This window comes from Suncus etruscus, chromosome 2 (genome assembly GCF_024139225.1).
Source record: "Suncus etruscus isolate mSunEtr1 chromosome 2, mSunEtr1.pri.cur, whole genome shotgun sequence".
NCBI lineage: Eukaryota > Metazoa > Chordata > Mammalia > Eulipotyphla > Soricidae > Suncus > Suncus etruscus.
In genome coordinates this window covers 61,310,626-61,330,611 of record NC_064849.1, presented here as the reverse complement: position 1 = coordinate 61,330,611, position 19,986 = coordinate 61,310,626, and the positions used below count along the sequence as shown (strand labels likewise).

Genomic DNA, 19,986 nt, shown 5'->3' with positions numbered 1-19,986 from the left:
GGGATAGATTATTACTAAGTTAAAACTGTATATTGTATTGCCTGATCAAACATATTATTTATCTAACCCTGAAAATGTAGTCTTTAAATCTCAACTTGAGATTTATTATATAATATAAAAATCTTGTTACTGAGATTAGAGATATAGTGCAATGGAATTTTCCCTGCATGTTGCTGACCAAGGTTTGCTCCCATATCAAAGGTTTGAATCTGAGTCTCATTAGGACTAAAACCTGAGAATGCCCTGAGTATTGCCAGGTATACCCCCACAGATGAAAAAACAATAAAAAAATACTATAATTTTTAATTTTCTTCTCATTTTCTTCTTTCTAATCATTTACAGATATTTAAGAAACAATGACACAGGGGCTGGAGAGGTGGCACAAGTGGTAAGGCATCTACCTTGACACGCTAGCCAAGGACGAACTTCAATTCAATCCCCCAGTGTCCCATATGGTTTCCACAAGCCAGGAATGATTTCTGAGCTCAAAGCCAGGAGTAACCCCTGAGCATCACCAGGTGTGGCTCAAAAAACAAAAAAAAAAAAAAGAGAGAGAGAGAGAGAGAGAGAGAGAGAGAGAGAGAGAGAGAGAGAGAGAAAAGAAACAGTAGCACACTAAGTTAAATGTTCCACTTGAAAAATAAGAAAACTATGAAAGTTTTATTAATAAATGCACTTTTATAAACTTTTATATATATAAATTTTTGTATGTAAAGCCCAAATCATATCACATTACTCATATCACATTACTCACATATTACTTATATCACATGTTTGTTATGTATTAAAATTTCAAAAAAGACTCAGGTGATTAACTTTGAGTAGTTCTCTTGTTTCTAAACCTTTCTCTTTAAAATAACATGCTTAGGGACTCTCTATTGCAATACTTAAAGGAAAAATAAAAGACTTCTGTTTAGATTAGAATCAATAAAACAGATTAAAAAGAAACCCTCTAACTCAAATATTTATTTGGGGAACATATTTATAATGGCCTGGAATTTTTCTTTCCTTCTAAAATATACTGAATTGAAAGGGAAATAGATGCCTACTGACTAATGCAGGAAGAGTACCTTAGGCATATATTTCATGTGATAATTGCTTTTCTTTTGCATTTAGAAACTACAGGCAAAAGTGAGAGAAATGTGGCTGGTTTTATTACCCAGAGGAAAAGCAATCACTATGCTTGTCAGGTCTAGAAACATTTCTTCCATCCTGGGAAATCTTTGAAAAATAAAATCATGTTGGTAGCTATCTTGCAGTGCACTCAATTAAAGTTAAGTTGTTAGATATTTCCCTAAGAAATGTCAGCCTCTGCCATTACCAAGTATCTGACCAGGTCACATGGAAAATAAATGTGTTCACACTATGCTATCTGCATTTGTCAGGAAGTGAGCTACAAAGAAAGACTGATGAGTATCTCATGGATATTCATTCTAGTTTCACTTGGGGCACAATTTATTCCTCTTGCAAACTCTTTGACTACAAACTATTCTTTGCTAATTCATTTACCTCAAAAATTTAGCAGAGTACAATATTTTGTATATTTGAAGAGTCCATCAAATGAAAGTAACTGCTTATGTATAGGCTGGGTGAAAATTTGAAGAAATGATTTATCAGACATTAGTGAAAGATAAGTAAAGCTTGAAACTAGTTGCTCTATTAGAACTAATAGGAAGGCCGGAGAGATAAAATGGAAGTAAGGTGTTTGCCTTTCATGCAGAAGGTTGGTGGTTCGAATCCAGGCATCCTATATGGTCCCCTATACCTGCCAGAGGCAATTTCTGAGCGTAGAGCCAGGAATAACCCCTGAGACTTCCGGGTGTGACCCAAAAACCAGAAAAGAAAAAAAAAAGAACTAATAGGAGACTCTGATTTTAGTTATCATAAAAGAAGGAGTGATAGAAAGGAAAAGAAAATGAGAGAAGATTGTATTTAGGTTTCTCAGATTATTCTATTTGGACAATGTCCCATCTCAGAGAATTTCATGTCAGACTTAAGATATTTTTGGTAATATCATTAGTCTTTAATAAGTATTTAAAAACTGGAGAGATATTGTAATCTAAAAGAAATGTTTAGCATAGATCTTTAGAAATTGTTACAGCTCTATGAAGAACTGTAAAACTCGAAGAGATATCATATGGTACAAATGACTAAATTAGAGATAACAGTCACAAAAGGCACTCTGTGATCACATTTTGATTAACAAATTACCTGGAGACACTAATTATGAAACAGAGATTAGTGTGTTTATTTTATTTTTCAAGTTATTTGATCTAGCATATGCATATAAACACACAAGTACACATATATACATAGTCACAGACATACAACTCATATATCAGGAGAAGACTTGACCTTGGGCCAGGATTTTAGCTAAGTACTGAAATGAGAGTTATTAGAGAAGTTGAAGATAGAGTAGATGACAGATAAGGTTATTTGCCCTTCCTATAACAAAAGCTTCTTTGGATCTAAGCATTTTTGTCATGGAAAATATTAAGATTCTAATCTGCATTTGAGTAGAGAACTGTTGAATACAGAAAAAATTGGAAACCAAGTATCATTAAAATAAATGGTATAAAATAATATATTTTATCATTAAATATATCTTCTAAAGTTTAAATTCACACTAAATGATTTGTGGTGATTTTAGGCTTTTCCTGTTACTTTTTGCTTTTAGACATATTTTTGTTTGTAAAAGTAATACTAAGGGCATTATAAAAAAGAAAAAATATATATGTAATTTTACTACAAACTAGCAAATTCATTATTTTTATTTTAGAAGTATCTGGTGATAATCTGTTTGTATTACTTTTATAAATTAAAAAATATATATGGTTTAAAATATTTCAAATATGATTCTTACATATATTCTTACTTTAAGTTTATATTACTCATAATATTTATAATGTAGTACTTATCTATACTAAAGTAAATCTCTAGTTCCAATGTCTATGTTAAGTAGGCACCTAAGTAAATATGTGGGAAATGATAACTAGTATGTAACAGTTAATTTAAGACAGAATTTGTTGATTTAAAGCAAGTTTATTTGGTAAACTGACTACATGGAAAAGAAAGATCTATAGACACTATCTTACATTTTCACACAGGATTTACTTTTTGGTGTGAGCTATCCAAAAGCATAAAATAAATAGGTAAGTAAAAGTATCAAAAATACTTTGGATTATAATTTTGTTATATTTCCAATTCTCACTTTTCACTCCTCAGACTAGCTTGAAGAAGCTTAAATATGTATTTAATACCTCTAATGCCAAGTAAAATGTCTATGCTATATATTATTACGTACATGTAAATAAAAAATGATGAAAGTGAAAAGTCTCACATTATTCCTAATTCTGTATTATAAAAGTTTCCTTGATGGTCAGTTTTTATTGAAAATATAATTATCAGTATTAATATCTATAGAAAACAGATTTTAATTTTATGGATAATTGCCTATCTCTCTCAATTTCCCAGTTAGAGACTAGTACTGAAACTAGCACTCAGTCTGAGCTTTTATAGTCTAGATAGCAAAGCTTCCTGTGGAATATATAAAAAGAAAACATATATAATCTTTTTAAATAAAAGTCAAAAGTTTATGAAAGACTATTTGCTCATAGAAAAATATAATTAATCTTGTTGAAATTCATATGTTAACTGAAGGTATATATAGATTGATTGCAATATCCATAAAATCCATGGTATTCCTCAAGTAAATTAAACATCACTATAATTTAAATGGAACCACAAAAGAAAATGAATAACTGAAGCTAAGAGAAAAGAATGAAATTATGCCCCTTTACTTCTATAGATGTCTAAAAAGCTACAGTAATCAAAATAGAAAGGTAGTGAAATAAAAGCAGATACAAAAACTGGTGCAATATAATTAAAATCTAATTAATAATACTATTTATATTTGTCCATATTTTTAATGTAACAAAGAAGCCAAAAATGGTGTAGGAAAGCTGGATAACCACATTCAAAAGTAAATGGTTTAAGAATATGAATGGAAATGGGGCCAGAAGCGGTGTTGCAGTGGTAGAATGTTTGTCTCACCCGCAGGTGACCTAGGATGGACCGTGGCTCTATCTCCTTGAGTACCATATAGTCTCCCAAGCCAGGAGCGATTTCTGAGCACATAGCCAGGAGTAATCCCTAAGCATCACCGGGTGTGGCCCCCAAAACAAAACAAACAAACAAAAAGAATATGAATGGAAGACCTTATAGCAGAGGACATGACATTAGAAACTTTGAAAATATCTTCCATAGAATTATCTTCCATAGAATTAGCATCAGCAATAACTCTTGAGATGAGACTCAAAAGCATGGGAAACAAAAGAAAATATTTTTAAATTGAACTTCATCAAATATCAAAACTTGTTAGATAGAAATTATATCATTAAAATCACAAAATATCCTACTTATGTGAGAAAATATTTGCACATGCATGTAACAGGACAATGATATATATATATGTAATTTAAATAAATCAATACAAGTTTACAGATCTAGAATTATTTCTCAAAAAAAAGACTTATAGAGGACAAACAGGCACATAATAATAAAAACTCATTTATTGGAATGAGTTTTTATTGGACCCACTTATTGGAAAAATGTAAATCAAAACATAACATCTACTAAATCAGACCTGTGAGAATGAGCTATACTACAAATATTCAAGAGAACAAATGTCAATGTGGGTGTAAAATAAATGTTTGTATTCTGTTAGTTGGACTATAAAATGGTATAACTACTATGAGAAACAGGTGAAGGAACTTTAAAATATTAAAAACATATCCACTAGATGATACAGTGATTCTGTTTTAGATATATATATATAGGATTACTATATAAAACACATTTATATGTTCATTACAATGCAATTTATAAGAATTGAAATATGGATATTCTGCATGCCCAATGATGGATTATTTGATAAGAAAAAATACTACATAGAATGAGTATAACTAATCTTTAAAAAGGTTAAATCTGGCTATTTGCAACAAAGATGAATGTAACTTGAGGGAATTCAGCTACATTAAATAATTCAGAAGAATATAGACATTCACCTAATAATTTCACTTATATGTTATAGAAAAACAGATAAAAATAATAGACAAAACCAATCCCAAACAAATCCTGGAATTCTGAGTGTAGACTTTATATATAGAGGAGAGAGTGACAGCTAAGAGTGGAAAAATCAGTGAGCTATGGAGACTATTTTGCTATGTAAGTAGTTGATGTAGAATAATACATTTAAATAATAATACATTTAAAGAGGTATAAACCTGTACTAAAATATATAATGTTGTAAGTCAATGCCACATCAATAAAATATATGAGTAAAAATAATTTGCTTATTTTTAGCAATACATATTTGAGTTTTATATCCATTTCTATAGAAATTTCTGGTTAGTCCCTATAAAATTATATTGAATGCAAATATTCAGATTTTTTATAATTATCTTTATTTAAACACCATAATTACAAATATGATTATAGTTGTATGATTACAGTCATGTAAAGAACACCCCCCCTTTCACCAGTGCAACATTTCCACCACCAATTTCCCAGATCTCCCTCCTCCCCACCCCCACACCTGTACTCGAGACAGGCTTTCTACTTCCCTCATTCATTCACATTGTTATGATAGTTTTCAGTGTAGTCATCTCTCCAACTGCACTCATCACTCTATGTGATGAGCTTCATGTCATGAGTTGCACCTACCAGCCCTCATCTCTCTTGTCTCTGAGATACTGTTAAAAATGTCTTTCATTTTTCTTAAAGCCCATAGAGAAGTTAAACCATTCTGTGTCTTTCTCTCTCCCTCTGACTTACTTCACTCAGCATGATAGATTCCATGTACATCCATGTATAGGAAAATTTCATGACTTCATCTCTCCTGACGGCTGCATAGTATTCCATTGTGTATATGTACCACAGTTTCAAATATTCAGATTTAAATTGAGACTAAAAGGTTGCTGGTTTCCTATTGTCTTTCTTTTTTCTTTAATAAACATATAACTGTTACTGAGTTTCTGTGATTGTTCAAATTTATTTTATACAGTATTATATAATCGTGGATTTAAATATGAAAATGTGGGACAGGAGTGATAGCATGAATGTAGGGTATTTACCTTGCATGCAGAAGGACTGTGGTTTGAATTCCAGCATCCCATATGATCCCCCGAGCCTGCCAGAAGCAATTTCTGAGTGTAGAGCCAGGAGTAGCACCTGAGCACTGCTGGTTGTGACCCCTTCCCAAAAAAAAGCACACAAAAAAGTAAAAATGTTACTACTAGTAACTGAAATAAAAATATGGAAAGTTATTTATAATCAGAAAAAAAGTGAAGTAAATATTTAACTACAGTTTATTATGGTTGTTCTGGGAAAAAAAATCCTTAATTAAAAGCATAAAAATTCTTCCATTTTCAATATGCATCTAAAAAATTAGGGTAATTTTTGGAAAAGCTTGTTATAATTTTCTTTTATGTATGTTTCTCTGTTTGTGGATTGCAAATAACAAACACAACAAACAGTTAGATGCATTGACACAGGTCTCAGGATTTCTGGAAATCTACAATATTTTTGTAACTATTATTCCCTTCCACAGATAACTACCTTTCTTTTTGTCATATAATGTCATATGACATATTACTCTAAAGAAATGCATTAAAAGGGGATGGAGCAATGTCTAGAGTTGATCCCATGACAGTATGCTCCAAGGACGGAGAAATCCCATATCTCTTAGGCCAAGTGAATTCTTTTTCGAATGACCCCAATATTTACTGTGCCAGTGCAGGAGGGAAAAAAAACAAAAATACAAAAAGCACAAAACCTTGGTTATTTTTTTGATATAAATATATATAGTACCTTCATTTATTATTGTTATTATTATTTTTGATTTACCAATCTATTTTGGTCGATTTCTCTGTTTGGGTGTGATTATTGAAAGTGTAGTCCCCAATTATACTTATTTTTTTTATTTATTTATTTTTTTTACTCTTCCTTTCTTCTCTTTCGTTATGTGCTATGCCATGTTTCTTAATTCAAGACCATGGCGTGATTTTTGTTTGTCTGTTTTTGTTTTATTTTTTTTTCTACTTGTTTGTTTGTTTGTTTTGTCTGCTCTGTGTGGTGCTTATCGAAATAGCTGGAGCCCTCACTGGATATTTGACACTTCTTTTGGTACTAGTGGAGTGTTTCACCTACTTTTTCTCCATCTCCCAGAGTGATGATGAGAGCCTCTAGAAGGACTCCGCCCATTTTCGGGGTATTAGACTCTTACCCCAGTTTATTGCTTTTTTCTCCTTCAAACAAAACCACGCAACTTGAACTAGCTAGTCCTGACTCCAGATAGAGGGGGAAATAAGGGAGGCATCAGGACCAAACAGGTGCAAGACTACTAAGTAGTGGGTTAGATACAGAGGGGACCACATATTCTAGCCGCCCTGGGGTGAGGGAAAAGGAAAAGGGAGGTAGGATAGAAACGGAGGCGTAGGGATGACAATTTGGCGATGGGAATCCCCCCTGATTTTATGTAAATATGTACCTAAAATATTATTGTCAACAATATGTAAGCCATTATGATCAAAATAAAAATTTATATTAAAAAAAAAAAAGGGGGATGGAGCAATAGGGTGGTTAGGGCATTTGCTTTGCATGTGGCCTACCTGGGTTTGATTCCTTGCATCCCATATGGTCACCTGAGCCTACCAGGAGCGATTTCTTATTGCAGAGCCAAGAATAACCACTGAACACCACCAGGTGTGGCCCAACTCTCCCATCAAAAAAGAAATGCACAACAAAACCATGCCAATACCACATATGTAAATACATTTTTAATAATATCTTTATTTAAATACATTTTATCTGCATAAATTATATAATATTCCCTTATTTTTGAGAATGTTATTTCATGAAAATTTTTATAAGCTACTCTAAAACTTACAGTGTTTGATAGAGTGCTTGTAACCCTTAAAATATTAGAGCATTGTCAGAATGCCTATAAATAATTTCTATTCTCTCATAAACAAGTGCTTGCAAATATGCAGACACTGCATATTTTTACTGTTTTCACTTGCATTCATGCTGCAATAAATGAGAAAAGATTTCTAATATCCATTTCTATTATGTGCATTACTGAAACTGTGGGTAAAAAGAAAAAAATATCTAGGATTTGAGGTGCTGAGATGATCCATAGACTTGGGTACTGACATAATATTTTAGTTTTCCTTCTTAATGGGTTTAATATTCCTAAAAATAAAAAATACTTAAAATATTTTAAAGGTTATTTTAAAGGAATTTCTAAAGGTTACAAAACTGTCAAGCTACATTTTTTTTTTTACTTTAATCGGAGCATCTTTCATTAGTATTTTTTGAAGGATAGCCCAAGTTAAATTAAAAACCCCAAACTATGTGGAAAATTATGTTAAGATAAAATTTATATGAACAGGTTTAAGTATGTGCTTCCTGGCATTTTTTACTTCCAAGGGACAATTAAAAAATGCATTGAAGGGCAGGAGAGATAGCATGGAGGTAAAGCGTTTTCCTTGCATGCAGAAGGTCGGTGGTTCGAATCCCGGCATCCCATATAGTCCCCTGAGCCTTCCAGGAGCAACTACTGAGCATAGAGCCAGGAGTAACCCCTGAGTGTGGCCAGGTGTGACCAAAAAACAAACCAAAAAAATATGCATTGCAAGACTGAGTGTTAATAAATTTTCTCCCTAGCTACAATAGTAATTTTGATAAAACAATCATATATTATATATCTATATATATGGTTATTCAGCTATGTAAAAATATATTTCTTACTAAGAAGGAGTGGAAAAATAAAGCTTCCTATGATATATAAAATGTTAGTGTAACATACACCTAGGTGCATCTATTATTGGCACTGCACATATTCAACACTATCCAAAAAGAAATTTGAAAATCAATGACAAACTTAGAATGCAATCTTGGAAGACATAAATTAATGGAATCCTGCTAGAACCACAAAAGTTATTTCCTGCTGTTCACATCTGTTGCATTTTGGGGAGAAAAAAAGTAAAATTTTATGTGAACAGTTGTGTTTGCTTTGCTAACTTTTCCTGTGCTGATAGTAGCTGAAGAGACAATTTCTGTGCCTTATACTGCACATTATCCCCACCAAGATACAGCACATATCTGAATTAAATTTGGATTTGATTACAAAATGTGATTTTTGACAAAACTTCATATTAGAGTCTAATCTATGGGATGCGACTGTTCTTAAAATTAAAAGCATACCAATATTTAAAAATACTTTAAAGGTATTTTACTTGAAAATGTAACTTGTGTGGTGCTGGTTTAATAGGACAGATATTAAGCAGATGATTACTTAAGGCCAACCTCAGTTCAATTCCTAGTATGTGGTCAGGTCTTCTGAGCATATCCAGCTGTGGCCCTTGAGGACACTGAACACTACCAAGGTGGCCCAAGTTAAAGTCACCCAATACTCTTACAGTACCAGATTTTTCTGAGCCTCACATTGAATAGTCTCTTAGCCAAATACTTATATACTCTGAAAAACACTTTGGAATCCCTCATCCCAATATAATTTTAGAAAAATAAAGAAACCAAAATAAATATAATGTAATAGATAATATCACGGTTAAGATGAATAAAATTTTTAGTCACATCTACTAAGGCTTGAAAAGAAAACATTTTTAAAAAATTACAGTTTATTTGAACTCATACTTTCTCTTTTTATGTATTTAAACTTTATTTGTTCTCTCTGTAATTATTGCAGGTATTGATTGAATGATTGCTTTTGGGGACACACCCTATGACGCTCAGGGGTTACTTCTTGCTATCTGCTCAGAAATCGCTCCTGGCTTGGGGGACCATATGGCATGCCATAGGGAATCAAACCATATCTGTCCTAGGTTAGCCAAATGCATGGAAAATGCCCTACTGCTTGCACCACCGCTCCGGTCCCAAGGAATTTATTTTTAATACATATCTTTATTAAAGAACCATGCTTACATAAATGTTTGTAGTTGGGTTCCAGTTAAATATTAAAAAGTGAAGACCTCCTTCACCAGTGTGACATTTTAACCAATAATGCCCTCCATCTCTCTCCTCTCCCACCCCTGTTGCCTACATTCAAGACAGGCATTTTATTTCTATCAATCACTACCATTATTGTGGTAATTTTGTCTAGTCATTTCTCCAACAGAACTCACCACTCTACGGCAGTGCTTCTCAATTATTTTCTGTCATGACCCCTTAGGAAGAAGAAAACATTTTTGCACCCCCCTGCGCGACTGTAAATAGTATATTTATTATAAAAAACTTTAACCTGCAAAACAAAAATGTATATAATAATTTGAGCATATTTTTAATCAGAGGTGATGTCTAGATTAATGGCTATAATGAACACATTTTGCAATGTATAGCTTTTCGAAGCGGGGGTTGAAGTAGGACGCAACAACTCTCAGCTCCAGAGACATACAGAGATATAAACACGGGGCTTAGCTTGTTATGACAGTGTTTGCCCAGGTCAAATGCACACCCCTTTACGGAGCTTAGGGAGCTTTGCCCCCAACTATTTGAGAAGCACTGCTTTATGGTAAGCTTCATTCCGTGGGCTGGCTCCTTCCAGCCCACATATCTATTGTTTCTGTGTATTATTACAATAATGTATTTCACTTTTCTTAAATTGCTTAGATGAGAGAGACAATTTTGTGTCTTACCTATTTATCTTCCTTTTTTTTTTTTTGTTGTTGTTGTTTTTTTGGGCCACACCTGGAGAAGCTCAGAGTTTATTCCTGTCTATGTGCTCAGAAATCGCTCCTGGTTTGGGGGACCATATGGGATGCCAGGGATTGAACCAAGGTCCATCCTATGTCAGCTGCATGCAAAGCAAATGCCCTACCACGGTGCCACCACTCCATCCCCTATCTCTCTTCTTTCACTTATTTCACTCAGCATACTAGATTCCATGTCCATCCATGTATAGGAAAATTTCATGATCTCATTTCTTATGATGGCTGCATCGTGTTTCATTGTATATATTTCACGTCTTATTTTCTTTTCTTTTTATATTTAAACAAATTTATTTCATACATGATTGTGTTTGGGTTTCAGTCATGTAAAGAACACCAACCATCACCAGTGCAACATTCCCATCACCAATGTCCCAAATCTCCCTCCTCCCCACCCAACCTTGGCCTATACTCTAGACAGGCTTTCTATTTCCCTCGTACATTCTTATATTAGGATAGTTCGAAACTTAGTTATTTCTCTAACTAAACTCATCCCTGTTTGTGGTGAGCTTCATGAGGTGAGCTGTAACTTCCAGCTCTTTTCTCTTTTGTGTCTTAAAGTTATTATTTCAAGAATGTCTTTCATTTTTCTTAAAACCCATAGATGAGTGAGACCATTCTGTGTCTTTCTCTCTCTCTCTCTCTCTTTCAACTTATTTCATTCAGAATAATAGATATACATGTACATCCATGTATAGGAAAATTTCATGACTTCATCTCTCCTGACAGCTGCATAATATTCCATTGTGTATATGTACCACAGTTTCTTTAGCCATTCATCTGTTGAAGGGTATCTTGGCTGTTTCCAGAGTCTTGCTATCGTAAATAGTGCTGCAATGAATATAGGTGTAAGGAAGGGGTTTTTGTATAGTATTTTTGTGTTCCTAGGGTATATTCTTAGGAGTGCTATAGCTGGGTCGTATGGGAGCTCCATTTCCAGTTTTTGGAGGAATCACTATATCGCTTTCCATAAAGGTTGAACTAGACGGCATTCCCACCAGCAGTGGATAAGAGTTCCTTTCTCTCCACATCCCTGCCAACACTGCTTGTTCACATTCTTTGTGATGTGTGCCAATCTCTGGGGTGTGAGGTGGTACCTCATAGTTGTTTTGATTTGCATCTCCCTGATAATTAGTGATGTGGAGCATTTTTTCATGTGTCTTTTGGCCATTTGCATTTTTTCTTTGTCAAAGTGTCTGTCCATTTCTTCTCCCCATTTTTTGATGGGATTAGATGTTTTTTCCTTGTAAATTTCTGTCAGTGCCTTGTATATTTTGGAGATTAGTCCCTATTTGAGCACCATGATCACATACATGATTGTAGTTGACTTTCAGTTATAAAAAGAACACACCCTGTTCACCACGTAACTTTCTCACCACTAATGTCCCCCTTTTCATTCAATCCCCAGCTCCTGACTGTATTCGAGACAGGCATTTTACATCTCACACTCATTAACATTGTAATGATAGTGTAATCATATCCCTAACTACACTAACCACTCTTTGTTGTGAGCTTCATGTCGGTAGTCAGTCCTTCCAGCCCTCATCTCTGTTGTTTCTGGTCATTATTAGAATACTGTCTTTTGATTTTCTTAAAACCCATACATGAGTTAGACTATTCTATGTCAATCTCTCTCCCTCTGAGTTATTTTACTCAGCATACTATATTCCTTATACATACATGTATAGGAAAATTTTATGACTTCATCTCTCCTAATGGCTGCATAATTATCCAGTGTGTAAATGTACCACAGGTTCTTTAGCCATTCATCTGTTGAAGGTCATCTTGGTTGTTTCCAGAATCTGGCTATCGTAAATAGCACTGCAATAAATATAGGTGTGATTAAGGCATTTTTGTATTGTATTTTTGTGTTCCTTGAGTATATCCCTAGGAGTTTGTACCAAGTTTCTTTAGCTTTTCATCTGTTGAAGGGCATATTGTTTCCATATTCTGTCTATTGTAAATAGCTCTGCAATGAATATAGGTGTGCAGAAAAAATATATGTTTTCTGTTTTGTGCTGCTAGAGTATATCTCTAGGATTGTCACTGGATCATATGGGAGTTCAATTTCCAGTTCTTTGAGCAATATCCATATTGTTTTCCATAAAGACTGAACAAGATGGCATTCTCACCATCAGTGAATGAGAGTTCCTTTCTCCCACAGCCCTGCCAGCACTGATTGTTCTTATTCTTTGTGGTGTGTGCTAGTCTCTGTGGAGTGATATGGTACCTTATTGTTGTTTTTATTTTCATCTCCCTGATGATTATTGATGTGAAGCATTTTTCATGTGTCTTTTGTCCATCTATATTTTATCTTTGATGAAGTGTCTGTTCATTTCTTCTCCCCATTTTTGATGGGGTTAGATTTTTTCTTGTTAATTTCTTTCAGTACCTTGTATATCTTAGATATTAGCTCCTTATCTGATGAGTATAGGGTGAATAGTTTCTCATATTCTGTAGGTGGCCTTTGTAACTTCATCACTATTTACTTTGAGGTGCAGAAGCTTCTCAGCTTAATGTAATCCCATCTGTTTACTCTGCTTCTACTTCTTTAGACAGTAATGTGTCCTCCTTAAAGATGCCTTTGTCTCTAGAGGTCTGATTTTACCATCCAAGATGAAGCAGAAGTCTTCCATACACCACAAATGTACCGAGGGGAGAGTAAATGATCATACAAGGAGTCTACAGTTAATCCCATGACAGTATACTTCAGGGGTGGAAAACCCTGTAACTCCTAGGCCAAGGGAATTCCCTCTATAATATCCCCAATACTTAATGTTCCTAAGCAGGGGGAGGAAGAAAAAACACACAAAATAATCATCATTCCACACATTTATTTATTGATTGATCTATTTTTTTTGACGTCTTTATTTTGGTGTAGATATTGAAGTTGATATCTCCAATTTTATTTTATCTCATTTTATTTTATCTTCTCTTTCTCTTTCTTTTTGCACTCCTGCATAATTTGATTTCAGAACCGAGACTATTGTGTGGTGCTTCTTTACTGCTGTAGTGCTCACTGGATATTTAATTTGATATTTCTTTCTGTATTGTTGTGGTGTTTCAATTACCTTTTTTATGTCCTATCTCAAATTGAGGTTGAAAGCCTCTAGGAAGTTTCAGCCCATTTTCAGTGTATTTGACTTCTTTTTTATTTTGTTGTTGCTGTTTTTTTTTTTATTTTGTACCCCGTTATATTGCTTTTCTTTCCTTCAAACAAAACCACATAACTCGATTTATCTAGCTCTGCCTCTTAAATGGAGGGGGAAACAAGGGAGGGTACCATGACCAAACAGACATATGACCACTAATAGTAAGCTAGACAAAGAGGGGACCACCTATTCTAGCAGCCTGAGGGGTGATGGTGTGGTATATGAGTTGCAGAAAGGGAACTGAGATGGAGGGGACAAATTTGGTGATGGCTATTCCCTGATTCAATGTTAATATGTACCTAAAATTACTACTGTGAAAGATATGTAACCCATTATGATCACAATAAAAATTAAAAAAAGATGCCTTTGTCTCAATGTCATGGAGTGTTTACCTATTTTTATATACCTTATGGTTTTGGGTCTGATATCAAAGTCTTTAAATATTTAGATTTGTCCTTTGTGAATGGTGTTAGATGGAGGTCTGAGTTTACTTTTTTATATGTGGCTGACTAGTTGTTCCAGAACCAGTTGTTGAAGAGGCTTTTCTTGCTCCATTTTACATTTCCTGTCCCTTTATCAAATATTAATTAGTTGTATGTCTGGGAAATTTTCTCTGAATACTAAAGTCTATTCCATTGATCTGAGGGTCTGTCTTTATTCCAATACCATGCTGTTTTAGTGAGTATTGCTTTGTAATACAATTTAAAGTTGGGAAAGGTGATGCCTCCAATTATCTTTTCCCTAAGAGTTGCTTTAGCTAATCGTAGGTGTTTATTGTTCTAAATAAATTTAGAAATGTTTGATCCATGTTTTGAATAATGTCATAGCATTTTTAGAGGGATCACATTAAATCTATACAAAGCTTTGGGGGACATTGTCATTTTAATGATGTTAATTCTTCCAACCCATGAACAGGGTATGTATCACCATTTCCTTTTTTCCTCTTTATTTCTAGAAGCAGTGTCTTGTAATTTTCCTTGTTTAGGTTCTTTACTCTTTAGTTAAGTTGACTCTAGGGTATTTGAGTTTGTGTGGCACTAATGGGACTGTGATTGTATTTTTAAGGTCCACTTCTTGTCTATCATTATTTGTGTTTAAGAAGGATGTGCTTGCTTCGGCAGCATATATACTAAAATTGGAATGACACAGAGAAGATTTGCATGGCCCCTGTGCAAGGGTGACACTCAAATTCATAAAGTGTTCCATATTAAAAACAAATAGAAGAAGGTTATTGATTTTTCTGTGTTAATTTTGTTACCTGCCACTTTTCTATAGGAATATATTTTTTTCTAAAAGCCTTTGGTAGAGTCTTTAGGGTTTTCTAAATATAATGTCATGTCATATGCAAATAGTGAGAGTTTGACTTCTTCCTTTCCTATTTTGATTCCCCGATATCTTTTTTTGCCTTATTGCTAACTTGTGATAAGCCCTAAAGAGATGATGTTCCCTGGGGCCTTTCTTGGTTGCCTCTTGCAGATAAGTAGGAAACAAAGCAGGGAGCATAGCACTGGCCTATTGTACTGTCTCATTTGTGTCCAAGCACATTGCAGGAATCAGTCTTCTCACTTTGTGAGCACAGACAGCCTATCTTGTGATGAGCCCTGAAGAGATTATGTTTATTGGGGCCTTTCTTGGCTGCCTCACACAGGAAAGCAGGAAACCAGGTATGGAGCAAAGCAGCAACCTTTTATGCTGTCCCTTTTGTTCCCAAGCATAGGGCAGGAATCAACCTCCACTCTTCATGGGTGGAAACAGCCTTCTTTGTGATGAGCCCCTGAACAGTTTTATGTTCACACAGGCTTTTCTTGGCTGCCTCATGCAGGAAAGTAGGAAACCATACTTTGTTTTTTCACTTTTTGTTTTGGGGCCATATTCAAATGTGCTTGTGGTTACTCTTGGTCTGTGCTCAGAAATAAATCCTGGCAGCCTTAAGGACCATATGAGCTACCAGGGATTGAACCCAGTTTGGCCCTGTACTAGGCAAAAGCCCTATGCCCTTTGCTATTGCTCAGCCCCAGTTTTTACTTTATTATAATTCTTCTAGTTCCTCAAAAAAAGATTTTTAACAACAGTGTTACAAGATGTGCTAAAATCATATATATATATTATTTATTAATACCATTATCTCCATTTTACAGATAAATATTAAATAAATTAGGGTCAGAAATATTGGGTTCAAAGATGAGGGTACCTGCATTTATGAGAAGGCCTAAAGTGTAATCCTAGGCACTGTGTGGTTCCTATAGCACTACCAGCACCATGCACCAAGATCAGAAGGCCAAGCAACCATGAGTTACCAGACCCCAGCACTAAGTCTTTGGGTTTCATAGTGAGATATGTGTCAGTAGTAGTGATCTTTTGAACCACTGTGCACTACTTGGTCAGGGCACGTGTGTGCACATACACTCACACACACCCTCAAATAAGTTGCTTCCCTTAACTGATGCAGAACTGAAATAACAAGTTCTACTATTTCTGAAGACATGAAATTTACAGTACCTGCTTTAAGAATGGAAAGGAGGGGCTAGAGAGATAGCACAGCAGAATGGCATTTGCCTTGCATGCAGCCAATTCAGTAGAGAAGGTCATTCAAATCCCAGTATCCCATAATCTCCCCATGTCTGCTAGGAGTGATTTGTGAGTGCAGAGCCAGGAGTAGCCACTGAGCATCACTGGGTGTGACCCACCCCATAAAAGAAAAAAATGGAAAGAAATGTGTGTGATGTCTCTCTCTCTCTCTCTCTCTCTCTCTCTATATATATATATATATATATATATATATATATGTATGTAAGTATGTATATATATGATAACTGTACATTTTTTAGAAGTAAGGGCACTGTAGGTATTGGAGATAGGTATAGGTAGGGTAGGGAGAACTTAATAGAATCACTATGGACTCTGGGAATAGCTATACTAGTAAAAAGAACATTTAAAAAAAGAAAAAGCTTGGTTGAAATGAATTATAAATGTGAATCCTGTGAGATATTTACAATCTTACCTAGAAGTCATGAGAATCCCTTGACCCTGCATAGAGAAGAGGAAAATGAAATGAAGGTAGAATTTAGAGTCATGCTGAGAGGTTAGACCATTTAGTTAATAAATGAATTAGTTAAGGCATTTTGAAATAGAAGAAAAAGTGTTGGTAAAGATGCTGAGATTAAGGGGCTAGAGTAATAACACTGCAATCGGGCCTTTGCCTTGAATGTGGGCAACCTGGGTTCAATCCCTGCCCTCATATGGTCCCCCAAGCCTGCCAATATTGATTTCTGATCACAGATCCAGCAGCAAACACTGAGTGTTTCCAGTTGTGGCTCAAGACCAATAAATAAATAAATAAATAAATAAATAAATAAATAAATAAATAAATAAAGATGTTGAGATAAACTAATTATAGAGGCAGGAATAAAGTGAATTATAATGTGAATGCGAGAATGTGGTGGTGGCAGAGTAGTAAAATTGCTATTAATAACAGAAAATTTAACTCTATTATGGCTGCCGAAATCATAGTAAATGAAAAATGTTAAAAAATATAAATGGTGGTAAGATTATATTGGACTTTATAATATACTTCACAGAACTTTGATTCATTACACATTTGCTGAGATAGTTGATAAATGAAGATTGAATAAAGAAATAAAACAATTATTTCTAGTGCCATTGATGAGAACATTTGTTAAAATAATTGAAAATAGGAGCACTTAAAAAGATATATATATATACTATATATGTTGATATATAAAATTTCAGAACTATGCAAAATCATGGCTTGATATAAAAGTAGTATAAATTTGCTCTTAGTTATAATCAGAAATCTATCAGATTAATACTTGGCATATAGCAATATGTTAAATGTTTGCAATAAAAAAATTAAATATAGAAGATATTATATATCAAGTATAATATAAAATAATTTTACATGTATAAACACAAGCAGGAAAAGTGATAATTTACCAGATTTTTATCCAATTATTATAAAATGTCAGGACTATATGCCTGGTTCTAGGTGACAAATTATTGGCAGAATTAATGAATAACATTTTTAATACAAAGCATTGAAGATATAACCATAAATTTCTAGCTGGCATACAACAAATTGTGACATTTTAAGATGTAAAGATCTTATTGCTATGGGACATAAAATGGCAACATGATACAGAAGACACCCCATACTTATGCCTATTCAAAAACATCATGAACAAAAATAATATTCCAATGTTTTTTATTTTAAAGTAATCTACATATTAGGATGAATTGCTGATGCAAGTTAAACATCTAACCAAGAGAGTACTTTATTGATGATTATTATGGTGATAGAAATTACAATCTGAAATATTTTTATCAAAGTAGGAAAACATGCATGTGAAATGGGAAAAGCATATTTATTCTTTGACTTGAATCTATTTCAATTAAAACTTAAACTTTGTTCTTTTAAAGTTTGTCTAGCAAAAAAGTCAGACGTTTAAAGACCTTGTCTGCTTTGTTAATTTTTACTAGACAATAAAAAATATACATATAAAACTACAGGTGGTTATGATGGAAAACTATATATGAAATAGAATGCATTACACAGTCACAATTTGAACTTTATGCTATGTTAAGAACTTCACATCATTATATTCCTAAGATAAAATAATAAAATAATATGCAAACTATTGTTTTTAAAATGTAAATAAATGTAAAATATGTTAAAATGCCTGAGAAATATTGAATAAAAATAAGCAGCTAAAATCACAAAACTATGTATATTACTATTATATCATTTCAACTTTTAAGAGAAAGAACAAGATACAAAAATATGAATCTATAATGACTTTGACAATGATAGTTACTAAAACATAGGTTAAATTAAGCAGACACATAAAACTTTTGAATTTTGTTTTGATCTTAAATGGAGTGAGCCAAGATTTTGCTAATGTACACTGAAAACAAAGTTAAATATAATTCAGTTTAATTGTGTTGTATCAAAGAAGATATACTTGAAACTGAGAAATAGTAATGCTTTTTCTTAGTGTGGAGAATAAATGAGATATATAAAGCCATAGGAAAAAAACTACTTATAAAATTGAAAGTCATCAAGAACATGAGAGCTGTCAAATGAGCTAATAGTGTAAGAAACAGGTATCTCTATCAGCACTTCTCTCTTTCAATGGAAAAACTAGATAAATCATTGAGAGTTTATAACCAGAAAGATAAGATATAATAAGATCTCACTGAGTCAACATTTAGATTCAAATAATTTTAAACTAATTATCATCTGGCATAATTGTAAAGTAGACTTTTATTAGAGTAATCTTAAATATTAGGAGCAGAAGAAATCAGCATTATTTTATGCAAATATTAAAACCTTGTATAATTAATTTTATTTCTTTATATGGTTTTGACTTCTGCATTTTAGGAAAAAACTAATATTTCAGCTTAAATATGTAAAATGGCAAAATTGAAAAATAATTTATTAAAAATAAATAAGTCATGCAAAGTCTGACCTCTTTGAAATTACTATCTTTGAAACTAATAGATATGTATTGTCTAATTGTTCTAGTTGGCCCCTTAAAAATTTTATCAGAATTTTGATTATAAAATTTGATTATAAAATTATAAAATAAATTATAAAATTTAATTATGGCACAAATCACAAAAATGTTAATACACTGAAAATTAAATTTTTATTTGAATTAAGTTTGTATAGATTGGAATTCAGTTGAACCAAGAAAAGTCCAATATCTATCAGATGGCCCAAATTCACATTAACAAAACAGAAGCATGAGAAGCATAGAAAAATAGTTTTATTTATACTCTACTTGATCTAAACCACATTAGATGAAGCTGTCATTTGCAATAATTTAGTGATTTTTATGACGTTTAATAATTTTACTGATGATCTGTTGAATAATAAGATATAGCTCAGGAGAAAGCAAACATTTAGAAAAGTTAAAAATAGAGGCTGGCGAGGTGGCGCTAGAGTTAAGGTGTCTGCCTTGCAAGCACTAGCCAAGGAAGGACCGCAGTACAATCCCCTGGCATCCCATATGGTGTCCCCAAGCCAG

The 19,986-nt window shown here is 33.4% G+C and overlaps 1 non-coding gene across 1 annotated transcript; it reads left to right on the top strand.

The window, feature by feature from the left end:
• Positions 1 to 15,044: 15,044 nt before the first annotated feature.
• On the top strand, positions 15,045 to 15,151 carry LOC126002224 (U6 spliceosomal RNA). The gene has a single exon (XR_007492987.1). It is a non-coding gene; the product is annotated as a U6 spliceosomal RNA (small nuclear RNA).
• The last annotated feature ends 4,835 nt before the right edge of the window (positions 15,152 to 19,986 follow it).